Source organism: Sinocyclocheilus anshuiensis, unplaced genomic scaffold (assembly GCF_001515605.1).
Source record: "Sinocyclocheilus anshuiensis isolate Anshui unplaced genomic scaffold, SAMN03320099.WGS_v1.1 scaffold112, whole genome shotgun sequence".
NCBI lineage: Eukaryota > Metazoa > Chordata > Actinopteri > Cypriniformes > Cyprinidae > Sinocyclocheilus > Sinocyclocheilus anshuiensis.
The window spans coordinates 1,255,382-1,270,463 of NW_015557175.1; the positions used below are offsets into that span (position 1 = coordinate 1,255,382).

Genomic DNA, 15,082 nt, shown 5'->3' on the forward strand with positions numbered 1-15,082 from the left:
GCTAGGTTTCCTGCACAGGGTGCACTACCTCATCCATCACAGAAGTTGCCCTATGACGTAGGAGGATGAAATTGATCACTTAAGAGTTATCATTGCATACTTTTTTAATTTAAATATGTGAAACTGTAAGAGTAGCATGCTGCATTGCTGCCACATGAACTCATCATATTTCATTCAGTAAGTGGCGCCTTGGAAATACACATGGTCATTTAGCATTTTTAAATGCGAAAACACTCTTGGCAAACCAATGAAACGAGTAATAGTGAAAATCATGGTTGATATTATGTTACACAATTGAAAAGTCACACACTGCACACAGTGTGCATGCTATACACTGCATGCGTAGTATAGATGTATGCTGTTTGGCACACACCCGAGTTATAAAAAGTGCTTAGCCTGATGTCCCCAATTTCATGGCTAGACCAGACTTGCATCATATACCCACATCTTGCAGAGGATAACTTTATCTTGACCTGAATTCAACCAATTATGATATAATTACGGTTTAATAGGTCTAGGGAAGTAATTAATTCTTTGGGTCCCAAGAGAAGCACTGTCTATTTTCACATTTCTTGTTTCAGGGCAAGCGCCCTTATTTTGTTGTTCGCCAAGAAGAGGTTATTGAGGTTCACAGCTGAAAATGTTTACTAAGAAGGAATGGTCCCAAATATGGCATGCCATCTAACTAATGCTTGCGATTTCTTAAAGGTGCCTGCCTAAGCTTTATATTTAGGAGATTTTAAAGTACTTTCTCCAATCCCTGGTTAATATACAGAGACAGCTTGATAGGTTGATTTCCCTAAAGAGTGTAAACACTGTGACTTTGTGGTGCTATCAAAACGTTGCTGTTTGTTTGACCATCCTGACCCTCAACAGAGCAAAAGTTCCTCCACCAGTGGCGTGAGATTGGGGCGGCATTATCTTTTTGGCCAACCAATGACAGACAAGGGCAGTTTTTTGGGAAGCCATTTTATTTTTGCAATTCTATGACACTAGAAATTACATATTAACTTTATACTCCATTCTGTGATCAATAATGCAAATTGGAATGACTTGAGAGTGAGTAAATGATGACAGAATTTCCATTTTTGGGTTGAAGCATCACTTGTAGAGATCACACGTTAACTGATCTGCTAGTAAGAAATTGCGAAATAGAACTTTAATTTAGTTTCTAGGGACAAAAGCACACCAACAGAACATTAACTGTATTCTTGAGCTAGTGGTGGGATGTTACGGATTTCCTTTGTTTTGCCACCTGCAGGTTGACATTTGATTGGTTTTTACTCCGTTAAGTGGATGGATTGAAGTTAATCCAAGTTTCTTGAAGCTCACACAGGGGTCACTCCGGAGAAGTGTCAAATCGCATGGATCTTGGTCTCTATTAACTTGTCTGCTACTCCTCTCCACCTCCTTCCCAACTCCCTCTCTTTCATCTTCCTCTTTTTTTACTCTTTCAGGCCTGGTTTTTTTCTATGTCCTCATTTGCAACTGAATGGGGCCCTTGGCTGTTCATTTTTACATTTTCACCCCTCTGAGAGACAGACTTTCCTCTTAACAAGCGGCTATAGGACAATAAAGCAGCCCACCAGCTGAAATTGGTATTCCAGGCAGATTAGGCTGGTTGACCCGCAAAGGCTCAGGGGGCGTCGATCTCATACTAGGATTAACTTCCCGGATTGTTCTGTCACTCTGTGATTCAGGCTCTCCAGCGGCGTTAAGCCAAAGCGATTCTGTTTTGGTTGGTGATTCCTCGCTATCGCATTTTATGCATCATTCAAGTAAGCTTAGCTAAGAGAAGTGGCCCTGTTGGCTTTCCCTATAAATTTGTGTTTGTTTATTTGGTGCATGAACTTTTCGTAAAAAGGAAGCAATGTATTTACACGAGTTGTTGTGAGTCAGAGTTCACTGACCGTTATGACGCGATATGCTGATTATCCGCTCATTCACATCTGTTTGTCTCCTGCTTAAACAGTTAAATCGTCACCACGATTTCTGAAAAAACGGGTTGTTGTGAGGTGACACCACTGTGGAAGTAATGCCCTAAATTTGTGTGCTTGTCAGGAAAGAGTATTGGCCGATCCTTCATTACCCCTAATACCTTAATGATGATGTCAATACCCATAGTGCCTGGCTCTCTGACCTGATTGGACTGTTGTAAACATGTCTATAACTTTGGAGAACGTTCGACTTTCTAAACAACACATGTGCTCATACCCTTCATCCCTCTCAGATCTGAGTGGTAGAAGAGGGACGGGGTCTGGGATTGGTTCTGGATGGGGCCCAAAAGGCCCAGCTGTAGCAGAGATTATGTGAGACGAGAGGTCGGCGTGCACGAGAGAGGAGTAGGAACACAGATGAAATGTGCCGTGTTTACACTTCATCCAAATAGATGTGGTAGAACGATCATGCTGTCAAACAGAGTTGCCCATAAAATTCGCTAGATATTGATATGTTCATTGAATTGACCTATCGGTAAGCCCCTCCCCTCGAACGCAGATGAGCCAATGGCAGTCGAGTATCAGTTGCACGGGGAGCGGAACTCGGACATCTTTAGGTTTCAGCGCCATTCAACCATTGGAAGATTCGAAGCTCGCATCGGTTTAATGGTGTTTATGCTACAAAAATGGAAAAACGATGTGCCTAGGGTACTTGTAACACTAATTCCAGTTATCCCGAGAGGATAGGCAATGTCATTTATTTTTATATTCCATTTGCTAAATCCAACCAAAAAAGAGCAAAATGTCCCTAAGCATTCAACCCCAATCACAATAAAGATGAAAACGTTCATTTTCTGGTTGTCATACTCTCATTAAGTTATACTTTTCATCTGCTCAAGCAGAACGTTAATGTTATCTTGTGCTTCAGCAAGGTACTGTTATCGCTGGCTAAAACTAGCTAACGTTAGCGTTAAAGTTAGTAAGTCCATGCTAACGTACAAACCTTAATAGCGAACTGTTCTCACGTCGTGTACCGTGCAGTGAAAGTCAAAAACACATAAACGAAGGTCTATAATCGAGTGCCTCTCCATATTAATCTGGTTAAATGTAAATTAATTTAATCTTACTCTGCGGTATATGAACGGTGTTGATCGGGGATGTTGTCATTGCGATCGTGACGACCGTAACATAATTCTCCCGTTTGCATTGTGATCTGTATTTTTACATATTTATTTTTATATATTTTATATATCCCTCCATGGCATATTTAAGTACCACTTGAAGGTCCATCTGTTTCCCAAATTTATCAGAAACACCTCGGAAGAAGGTTTTCACTGACAGCTGTCATTGTAAGACAGTGAGCAACTCCATTTGTTTGTCCGAGTGAGCAACAGTAACTAAGGTGGGCGGTGCTTACCGATAGGTCAATTACATTACAGCAACACTAGCAAAATTAATTACTTGTTTATAAATCAGTTTTTAAGGAAAATGTTGCAATGAATTGATTGCAGATATTTAAGGCATAGTTTTTCCAGAATGAATGTCCACCACAACCTCAGTTGACTACGACTATGTGTTCGACTTTTCATGCATCACCTGACCTGTAGAGGGCAACACAGAGTGGTGTTGTTTTTATACTCCAGTCGTACTATCATGGCAACCTTGTGACTTCCTCGCATATCAATTGTTGTTGTTTCCACATTTTTGTTGTCTTCATTAATGTTTTCCGATTTTGTTTTACTAGTTCTTCAAAAACTGTGATTGTTGCTACCTAGTGAACCCACTAATTAGTGCAAAATAATAATCAAGCACACATTTGACTTTGAGTTGGCATGAAATGGTAATCCACCCTATTTGTTATAGGTCTTACTGTGAACAATTTATCCCTATATACATATTTTATTTTATTTTTATTTATTTATTTTAAGTTTCTGACCACATAATGTTTAATCGAAATGTCCTAACTGGACCTTCCAGTGAAAACACCAGACTTATGCAAGACTTCTCCAATCATTTAGTCCGCTTAAACCCCGCCTCTTCAAGCTCACCTTCATCTGCCTCCACTTTTGAGTGCAACGCCCACATCTCAACAACCAATCAACAATTAATGCATAGAACCCGCCCTACCCATCTAAGTCCCGCCCTACATTTATTCTTTGAAGATAATCTGTTTCACTCAGATGCATGTCACAGAAAAGATCTGTCGCCATGTCCATTTCATTGTGACTTTAAAAGCTCATTTCAAGGCAAAATTACCATGAATAACCACTTAAATTTAGGCATTTTCCTCACATTTTTTTTCCCGTATGACATTGGAATAGAGTACAAGAGATGTATGGACCTCTTTATTTGCTGTTTTTCTTTATTTTGGTCATTTTTGGAGCTATTATTATTATTATGAAGTACCATTGTGTGAAGATTCTTCAAAATATCACATCATTGTCCACAGAATTTGTAGAGGTTTAGATCGTGGAGGATATGTTGAGTGACTTTTCGCTGAACTATTCCTTTAGGAAAGGCAATAGGATGAATTTTGATTTCATGCTGCTGACTTAAAATGAGAGAATTTAGACCTATGAAGAGAATTCTCTCACATGCATTATGTAAGTGCTTAATTCATAAACTCTATGAAATACACCAGACAACAAATAAACAGAGAGGCTGCAAAGCTCTGACTGCTAGCTTGCACTCAGCTGTAGTTCTCACATGGCAAATGCTGTTCCCCGTCTCTTTCCCCAGCATGGTTTTAATAAAGCACTCTTTGACCTGATTCCCTGTTGCACCACTCACCAAGAAATGTGGTGCTTGAATTCCTTCTTTTTGCGTCTTCAGAGTCTGTCTCATAGCTCGGCGTGGAAAACCACAAGCACAGGCTGTTCAGCTGGAGCTGCTGGCCGAGCGCAGAGCCTGTCATACATGCACAGCTGGTGACATCATACTCCCATGGTTCATTTTGCATTTGGAGAGTACTGGTGGATATTTAATGACTTTTCAAGTGATTCTGCATAATTCCTAACAATTTCACAGTCAGAATCTGTTGGAAAAATTAGTGAAATGTAGTAGTTTTAGGTACATATGTGGAACAGAGTCTCTCACACCAAAGTATTCTTTGTGATTCTAGCACCCTGGATTTCATCAAAATTGTTCAGAGAGTTGTAATCACATTCATTAAAGATGTAATATTTTCAGCGCCAAAATATTCTTTCCTATCCTATAGTTTATTATGCACAACTACTAGGGCTGCACGATAAATCGCATGCGATATTTAATGCGCATCTTTTCAGAAAGCCGGTTCTGTAATCAGCGGTAAATCTCCATCACGTGCGTGCTTTCACATTGAGCAGCATTAACTACACAGAGCCATTGTTCACTGACGAGCAGCGCAAAAAATCGCGCGAATATGAACGTGGTTTTGCGCAGTTCGTCAGTGAACAACGGCTCTGTGTAGTTAATGCTGCTCAATGTGAAAGCACGCAGGTGATGGAGATTTACCGCTGATTACAGAACCGGCTTTACTGATAAGATGCGCGTTAAATATCGCATGCGATTTATCGTGCAGCCCTAACAACTACAAGTAATCTACTGGTGAAATACTTGTGGCTCTGTGTTATGAAAACATTGTGCTGTTTGTTTGAGCATCCCGACCAGCCCAGCATAGCAACACAGGCTCAACCAATGGTGTGAAGTTGGAGGCGGGGCTGTTTATTTGGCCAACCAATTGGAGATTGGGGGAGTATTTGTGGAAACTTGTTTGAAGACAGTCATTATTTATGCAGTTCTGTTTGATGCTGCTAGTGATGTGTGAAACACGTTTCCTGAAATATTCCATGTCCAAGATTGTTTAGATTTAGAAAGCAAAAACCAAGGTAATGGTGAGGCATTAACAATGGAAGTAGAAAATAAACAGAAATGTAAAACTTAACATTTTATAAAAGCACCTACATTATTTTTTTCTGTTAAAATATGTGTTATTTGAGCTGTAAAGTTGTTCTTGTACTTTTACAACTGTTTCAGAGTGTTACATTTTCATGGCAGCGAAACTGTAAAACTGGATATAACTGGTTACTAAGTATGTTTTTTCACACTAAACTCAACTGACTTCGTCAAGTGTGGAAAATCTACATATTGTTTAAAATCTTGTGGCAACTATTAAAGCATTTTAACGTTTATGGATTGGCCACATTCACTACTATTGTAAGTGCCTCACTATAACCCAGATTTCAAACAGAATTAAAAATAAAATTGGAAATTAATTGTCTTAATTAGTTTGAATCAACATTATGCCAAAAGTGCCATTTGATATATATATATATATATGTATATATATATATATATATATATATATATATGAATAGTGAAGTTGTCTGCTTAAAAATATAAGGCTGTATTGCGAACCTGAAAACCCTCCCGGGAACTTTCGGCGCATTCATCTAGATAAATTCTCCCATTTATGGAATGAAAAATGAATGAGAAGCAGTCACGAACAATTACTGTGCACCTTTCCAACTGCAATGTCTTTTTCCTGAAGGGGATTGGAGAGCTGCATTGCATAACATTTGTCTGTCAGCATTATTTCCATAATCCAGCCTCAGGAGAACAAATGAAAAAGTTTAATTTGTAAGATCTCATTTCCATAAGCTTCAGGATTCACCTAAACTCTCTAAGTGCTGTTGTTTCCTGGCTGCACTCGCTGGTTCATTGAGCCCGTCTCTGCTGTTGTGCAATGGACGTTTATAACTGTAACCGAGCCAAATATTTCCTCTCTTTCCTCCCCTCTTGCCCTCTGGGTGAGGATCACAGAAAATGAGGGCTAGGTATAGGAGAGTGAGATGAGGTGAGGTGAGGTGAGTGTGCCTGCAGACTGTAGGTCATTCAGTGCATGCCAGCATGGCCCGGTCCTGTGGGTTTCTGCGTCTGTCTGCCAGCTGATGTGACTGCGGCACATTCAGATCCCTCTGGCAGCTAAACCGTGAACCATACATCACCCCGTTGCACGTCTGAACCCATTTCTGATGCTTTTTTAAATGATTAAGGTTAGAACTGATCTGAGACCTGCACACAGTTTCATTTCACTCCCGGCTATATGCATTGTTGCGGAAGCTACTTTGATACTGTTAAAGCTATAAGCTACTTTTAAAGGTCAAGTGTGTCATTTCTGCACCACTAAAAATATCAAATGGAATTGCTAAAATAATGTCTCGAACACTACCCCTGTCTTTCATTGGTTGGCCAACAGATAGTCCTGCCCCTAACTCACACCATTGGCTGAATCAATGTTACTGTGTGAGGCTGGTTGGGACAAACAAACAACCAAAGTAATGTTTTGAAAGCACATCAGGACCACCACATTTTCACTTTTTAATTTTTAATTATTATTATTATTATTATTTTTTTTTTTAAATAACCTATGAATGACTTAATAGAGATGAACAGATTTGGAGAAATGTAGCATTCCATCACTGTCTCAGCAATGGATCCTCTGCAGTGAATGGGTGCCGTCAGAATGAGAGTCCAAACAGATGATAAAAACACCACCATAATCCACACCACTCCAGTCCATCCTTTCCTTTGTCATCCTTTCACATCAAAATCCACCGAATTGTTTGTTAAGTAATATTTTAGATTGTAAACGATGTTTCATCTGTCCATATTTCTCTCCTGATTCAGATGAGACAACTTATTCGCTGGAGAAAGCAATAATGTGGATTATGGAATCTTATATTAGCCAGAAACAATGGTTTGAAGTTAAAAAATGTCTTAATGATGGACTGTTTCTTACAAACATGCAGCTTTTTACTTCTCAAGACATTAACTGATGGACTGGAGTGGTGTGGATTACTGTGATGTTTTTATCAGCTGTTTGGACTCTCATTCTGACGGCACCCATTCACTGCAGAGCATCCACTGGTGAGCAAGTGATGTAATGCTACATTTCTCCAAATCTTTTCCAATGGATAAACAAACTCATCTACGTCTTGACCTGTGGGTGAGTAAATATGAGTGAGTAAAGACTTATCAGATTATATAATTTAATTTTAAAGACCAGAAAAGTATTTATCTCACATAAAACATATTTTTATTGCTGTTATTCTAGTTTTATTACTAAATTAGAATGACAGCACAAATGTGCACATTACCTATTACACTCAGTATAATAATATAACACCCATGATTAAAAAAACCTACTGATAAAAGGCAGTTCCTTGAAATGTCTGAAAAACAGTTGTCAAAACAAACTGTCCAAACCAAGTGATTCGTTCAAATCAATCAGACCTCCCAACAGAGACAGAGAGGAATCTTCTAGAAGACGCGTTTGATTATTGCCTTGGGTTGTTCGGTTATAAGGCTCTGCAATATAATGTGATATACAGTGTGTGACAGGCTATAATCTTTGTCACGCTACTCTGCTGCTTGTTACTGAAAAAGCTGTACCAATTAAAAACAGCTGAACTGCTGGAACAAATGTAGTTAAAGCGATAGTTCACCGAAATACAAACATTCTGTCTTGATTTAGTCACGCTTGTGGCGCTACGAACTTCAACTTTCTTTCTTACTTGGAGCACAAAAGGAGACATTTTAAAGGTAACCATTCATTCATTTACTATGATGTTTTCAAGCTTCAATAAGGATAAATGTGGTCCATGCGAGTTTGTGTGTCGCTGCTTTTAGGTGGTAAACCTCCAGCATTTAAACCATGCTAGCATGGGTGTTTCATACCCAGCGGCCTCAGACGGTTAGCTGAATGTTAGCACACAGCTTGAATTTGTACATTTGACTCAGATAAGAGGAGGTCAAGAGAGGTAAGAAGAGCATGGAAGAATCATGTGGAGGAGGAGGAGGACATCTGGTTTTCATACATTCTAAGAAACTATATGTTGTGATACTGGTTTTCAAGTCAGGTAGTAGCTTCCTGTTTCTTTTCTCTTTTCCATAGTATGCTGCTTTCTGCTCAATGAGTTATAACAATCTAAATCCATTGCCCGGCAGCAGAAACTCCTCTGCCAAGTACAGTGAGATCCAAAAGTCTGCGTCCTCTAGTTGAAATGCTTCTGTTTGGCACTATTTTTCAAGGTTTTGAAGAATAATAAATTATATTAACAGCAAAAGAGTTTGATCGGAAATTTTTATTTCATAACAGAAGCACTAAAGCTGCATGAGCTCCACACGTTTGTCTAAAACCAGATGATCATGTTCTCCAGCATGATTTGATAATGATCCAAAAAGAGCATCTTGTGCTACATCTGACCGTCTGTACAAAGTCACATGATCAGTGTCCTAGAAACAGTGCACATCTGAAATGTTATTTTTTTTTAATTAATTTTATAAAATTGTTTATTGCGAATAATGTTTTTTTTTTTTTTTTACAAATCAATTTTTGAGTTATAAATATTATTGATGCTTTCTTGGACCATTTGACATAATAATCAGCGTAATTTTTTAAATCACGATAAACATAAATCTAGTCAGACACACTCTTAAAAATAAAGGTTCCAAAAGGAAACTTTTTTTAGGTTTAATTAGAACAATTTTGAGTTATTTTAATATCCAATTCTCGCTATTAACAAACCATTGACTACGACTTTTGCCTCAATAAGCTCCAAATTTGCTGTTTATTAATAGTTACACTCTAAAAAATGCTGGGTTGTTTTAACCCAACTTTGGGTCAAATATGGACTAACCCAACTTTTGGGTTAAAAATGTAATTGAAAAATTGAACCCAACAGTTGGGTTAGTCCATATTTGACCCAAAGTTGGGTTAAAACAACCCAGCATTTTTTAGAGTGTAGTAAGGTAGTTGTGAAGTTTAGGTATTAGGGATGTAGAATATGGTCATGTAGAATATGTGCTTTATAAGTGCTAATAAACAGCCAATATGTTAATAAAAGGCATGCTAATAAGCAACTAGTTTATAGTGAGAATTGGTCCCTATACTAAAGTGTTACCAAACATTTGAATAATCTAAAGAACCTTTTGTCCAAAGGAAAGGTTAACAGATGTTCCTCATGGAACCACTGATGCCTATAAAGAACCTCATGTCCAATTGTTTGGTTGTTAGTACATTTTTCTATTAATTGCCCAATAAGCACTCACTCTTCCAATTTTCTTCCAAAGCAAATAAGCAGAGGATATGAAAGCGAGAAACTTCTGTCTCAAGATGCTCTTCGCATAATGCACTAGTACGAGCCTGTTCGCCACCTCCGGCATTGCACTCCATTTGTTCAAGTAATGACACAGCAGGATCTAACAAACAACACGAGCCCTGTCGATGTCTTCAGCATGTGTGTGTACAGAGTGAGCGAGCATGTACGGATGTTTATATATGTGTGAAGCCGGCTTTGTGAGCCATACTGATGTGAGCAGGCAGTGAGTAATGAAGTGATCTGAAGAGTAAGGCATGTGTTCCTCGGGGAAGTGTTTAAGCAGGCTTGAGAGCGTTCTGCTGATGTGGGTGTTATATGTGCGGTAAGAGCATTTCATTGTGTGTTCATTGGCACAGGGTCACAGGTCAACTTTTAGTTTGGTTTCGGCAAATTTCAGCTCTGAGCCAGAGGTTTACGCTAGAGAAATCTTCCCACATATTTATGCTGTTACATGCAAACATTACAGTATGCTACTGTTGACGTCTACTGTAATGTGCCCTTCATTTCTACAGTTTCTACTATTAGGATCTGTCCAGTGCTGTAGAGTAAGTAATTAAAGGAATAGTTCACCCAAAAATGGCAATTTGCTGAGAATGTACTCACCCTCAGACCATCCAAGATGTTGATGAGTTTATTTAATCTGAACAGATTTAGAGTAATTTATCATTCCATCACTTGTTCACCAAAGGATGCTCTGCAGTGAATGGGTGCCGTCAGAATGAGAGTCCAAACAGCTGATAAAAACTTCACAGTAATCCACACCACTCCAGTCCATCAGTTAACATCTTGTGAAGCGAAAAGCTGTGTGTTTTTAAGAAACACACCCATCATTAAGAAATGGTCTTGATGGCCTGAGGGTGAGAATCCTCAGCACATTTTCTTTTTTAGCAGAAATACTTTAACTAGAAGTAACTACTATCTTAAGCACATTTAGCATGAATTTCAGCTCCTATGTTCCCACCTGATTTCAAACTAACCTCACTTTTTTTAAATGAAAAAATTGAATTAAAAAAAGTAGGTTTAACTAATTTTATTTGAGAGCTGTGTTTTAAAATGCTGTACTAAATGCGAGATGTGAGCTCAATGGTCAGATGCGTCCATCTAGTGCATGTTTACGTAGAAAAACGATGGAAATGCTCAAAGTAGTTTCCCCAACATCATTAGCACTTGGGTAGGGTTTTAAGTTAAAGTAGTTAACAAGTTGCTAACCACATCGAAGCTGTCAAAAGCACAAATCCTAATATAACTTTGTAAAATTTGCTTGTAGCTTGACTAGCGACAGTTTCAAGGTAGCTTCCCAACTAAATTATATATTATATATAACAGCTTCAATGCAGTTAGCACGTTTTTGTTAACAGCTGGTTGCATTTTTTACTTAAAGAGGTTAGCAACTACAACTACTACTAGGTTGCTTGTAGCTTCGCTAGCTACAGTTTCAGAGTAGCTTCCCCACTTGGTTTCTAGTGGCTCCTGTCCATGAAGTCTGTCTGTCTACATTATCTGAAGGTTTCAGCTAATTAGCCTCACAAGAGTGTGTGCATTGTCTTCTAAATAAAGATGAGCCCTGCGTGATGCATTAGAGGGAACAATATGCTTTGTTGTTGGTGTGAAACAATCACAGAAACTTTGGGAGTTCTCGGTCCAATCATCTCGTTCACACCTAATTAGCCACAATAATGAGAATGCAAACTGACCATGAAAAGCAAGTGTTCGTTTGTTCACTATGCTAGCGACACCTCTGCCACATTTATGTAGCTCTGAATAAATCATGCCGTCCTTCTAGCAGTGACTTTGGAGTAAGGCTGCACAATTAATCGAATTTCTAATCGCGATTACAATTATGGATGACGAAGTGGGAGAGAGAGGGGGGATGGGATCGGGAAAGGTCCGTGAGCAGGGACTCGAACACGGGACACTCGAAGCGCAATGGCGCTACATGTCGACGCGCTGCCCATGAGGCTATCGGTGATGACATTTATTTTAGTTTTAGTGTAACATTATAATAACATTCATATTTTTACTTTTTTATAATTTAAAGAAGAAACCAATCCGATGTTTAGTTGACATTTGAGGCTTAATACTATAGAAAAGCACTGAAGGTTTTTCAGTTAGAGTGTTTTCAGCTTGTTTATTTTCATATAGAAATATGGAATGAAGTTGCTTCAAACAGTGGTATAATTATAAAAATAGCAATTACAATTTCAAGGGAATAATCGACGATTATGATTTTTGTGTGACCTTCCTCTGATAGCACACGTACATCACAGAGACATCTATTTGACGTCTGCATTTACATCTGCAAGATGTATTTTTTTGTGCGTTTGCTCATCTGCAATTCGTTTATAGGGTTTTTCCAATCAGATGTTAAATAGATGTTTAGAAGACGTCTTTAAGATGTTTGTGATTTAGAATGTATCTAAAACTGACGTCTTAAAGTCATCTGTTTGTACACAGCAGATGCTTTCCAGATGAAGCGATCTTTAACAGATGTCTTGCAGACGTATGTGTGCTATCTGGGTTGGCATGCATTTAAACTGCAGTTCAGTCAACTCTAGATGCTTCTTTACATGCATATGACGGTTTGTAGAGTACAAAGGCTTACTAAGGTTTAACAATGCAGATGTAATGAGTGGTTAAGTGTTTGGATGGTTAGAGGAACCATTATTCACACATTCAGATCTCAGCTAGCGTATACAATGGAAAGGAAAATTTGGTCGTATACCTCTTGACATTAATTGCTCTTTCCGCTCATCAGGTGTCATTAATATTGGTGTGTAAAACGAGGGTGGTCTGGCCGATGGTTGGATCAATAGCTCTTTGTAGGCAGTAATTGGTTTGTTATGGTTAGACGGGCCGCAGCCACTGTTCTGACCCCCTGCTACCCAACAGCAACTGTTTCCATTTAACACAGACACACATGCTTGTGTGTGTGTTTAATTGTGCACGTGCAGTCGCACAGAACCAACCTGAAACCTTTTACAAATATTTACTCAAAAGAATCATGTTCATAGATATTTTTTGTTTCTTCCACTGTATATCAGACACACAGTTAGCATGATATGTTTTTTTTTCCATTGGTATAGTAGATGTTGGGTACTGAGACACTAATATCTAATAACTGAGTAAAATCCTAATTTAACTGTAAAAGTTGCTTGTAGCTTGGCTACCTACAGTTTCAAAGTAGCTTTCCACACAGTTTTTTTTTTTTTTTGTATAAATTGTATAGTTAAACGATATATTTAAAAATATTTTTAAACAGCTTCAATGTAGTTAACAACTTTTTGTTAGCAACTTGTACGTTTTTTTTTTACTTAAAGTAGTTAGCAACACTACAAGTTGCAAGTAAAATTTACTTGTAGCTAGTAGCTTGACTAGATACAGGTTCAGAGTAGTTTACCGCACAAGGTTTTAAAATAAATTACACAGTTAAATTATATATTTAAAAAGATGTTGCTCCGTCAAAAGCTTCAATGTAGTATATATATACAGTACCAATATCCATAAAAAAAAATTGTTTAAATCTCACGAGACAACGAAGTGATATGTTTGTTTGCAGAATATGTTCATGTAGTCCGGTTTGCAGATTGCCTGATGCTTTCTATTTTAATATATCATAAAATGTAATTTTGATCAAAATTGATCAAAGCTGGGATGTAAAGCTGAATTTACAGCATCATAACTCCAGTCTTCAGTGTCACATGATCCTTCAGAAATCAGTATAATATGCTGATTTGATGCTCAAGAAACATTTCTGATTATGATCAGTGTTGAAAACAGTCCTGCTGCTTCATATTTTTGTGGAAGACGTGAGACATTTTTTCAGGATTCTTTGATGAATAGAAAGTTCAAAAGAGCAGTGTTTATTTGAAATGTAATTTTTATGACGATGTTGGCTACTGTACATTGTAAAACAGTCTTTACTGTAGTTTTTGTAACTTTTATTCAGTAAGGATGCGTTCAATTGATCAAAAGTTCACTTCTTAAGAAAACACCTTACTGACCCCAACCTTTTGAACGGTAGACTATTCTTTAAAAAGTGACTGCTCTGCGACTAACGTGCCGATCAAGAACGACCTGTTTGTTTTCCAAATGGCTGGCATCTCTTTGGTCGTGTGCCTTCAGAAGTCAACGATCATTCCCACGGGCCTTCTGAGAGTCTAGCCGTCTGGAAGCAGTCGCCTCCTTCTATGGCACTTTCTTCATCCCCGGCTTCCCTCTGACAATCCCTGAAGGCGACACATGAAGCCCATTCCCCAGTCCGTGGCTGGAGTCTGGTCTGGGACACTGCCTTTCAAAAGCAGTAGCCACGTGGGCTTCTGTCGCCTGATATCCAAATTACAGTGTCAGGAAATGTCAAGGTAAGCATTTGCTAAGGAAGAACAGCTGGAAGTGTTTTTACAGGAGAGACGAGTGAAGGGGCTGCGGTGTTTACAAGATTCCCTCATCCCCGCGGTCCTAACACGAACGCTCAGCACCATCTGCATCTGTCCAGAGAAGAAATGTGTTTGACTTACAAGAAAAGAGATGCCATTTCCTCCAGGGAATGTCAGTTTATTATTGGATTTGTACATACTTGTAAATATTTCCTCGACACTCTAAATCAACAACATTTCTCTGGACGTTTGATTATCTGGATTAATCTCACTAGTCCATGTCTAGGCTACAGTTCACCACAAAATCAAATAATAAAATATTTTACTTAAAGAAAATAAGGTCTATTAATAACATTTAATTATTTTTGAAATACAACATTATGCCTTATTTGCCTCCCAAATTCTCATTACGGCAATGCATCTAAAAATGTTATTTCTGCATTTTTATTTGTTTATTTATTTATTATAGGTAGTCAAGTATTTTACGTAATTTTCACTGATATATAATCAGCATAAATATTTTTGATGTAACAATATTATTTTCATAGAAATTAATTACATTTACAGTGTAGTTTTTTAAATAATTATATATATATATATATATATATATATATATATATATATATATTAA

At 38.0% G+C, this 15,082-nt stretch overlaps 1 protein-coding gene across 1 annotated transcript in view; it reads left to right on the forward strand.

The window, feature by feature from the left end:
* Window positions 1–15,082, forward strand: part of LOC107678424 (bone morphogenetic protein 1-like) — a 94,589-nt gene that overhangs the window by 675 nt on the left and 78,832 nt on the right. The gene's annotated exons all lie outside the window — the stretch shown is intronic.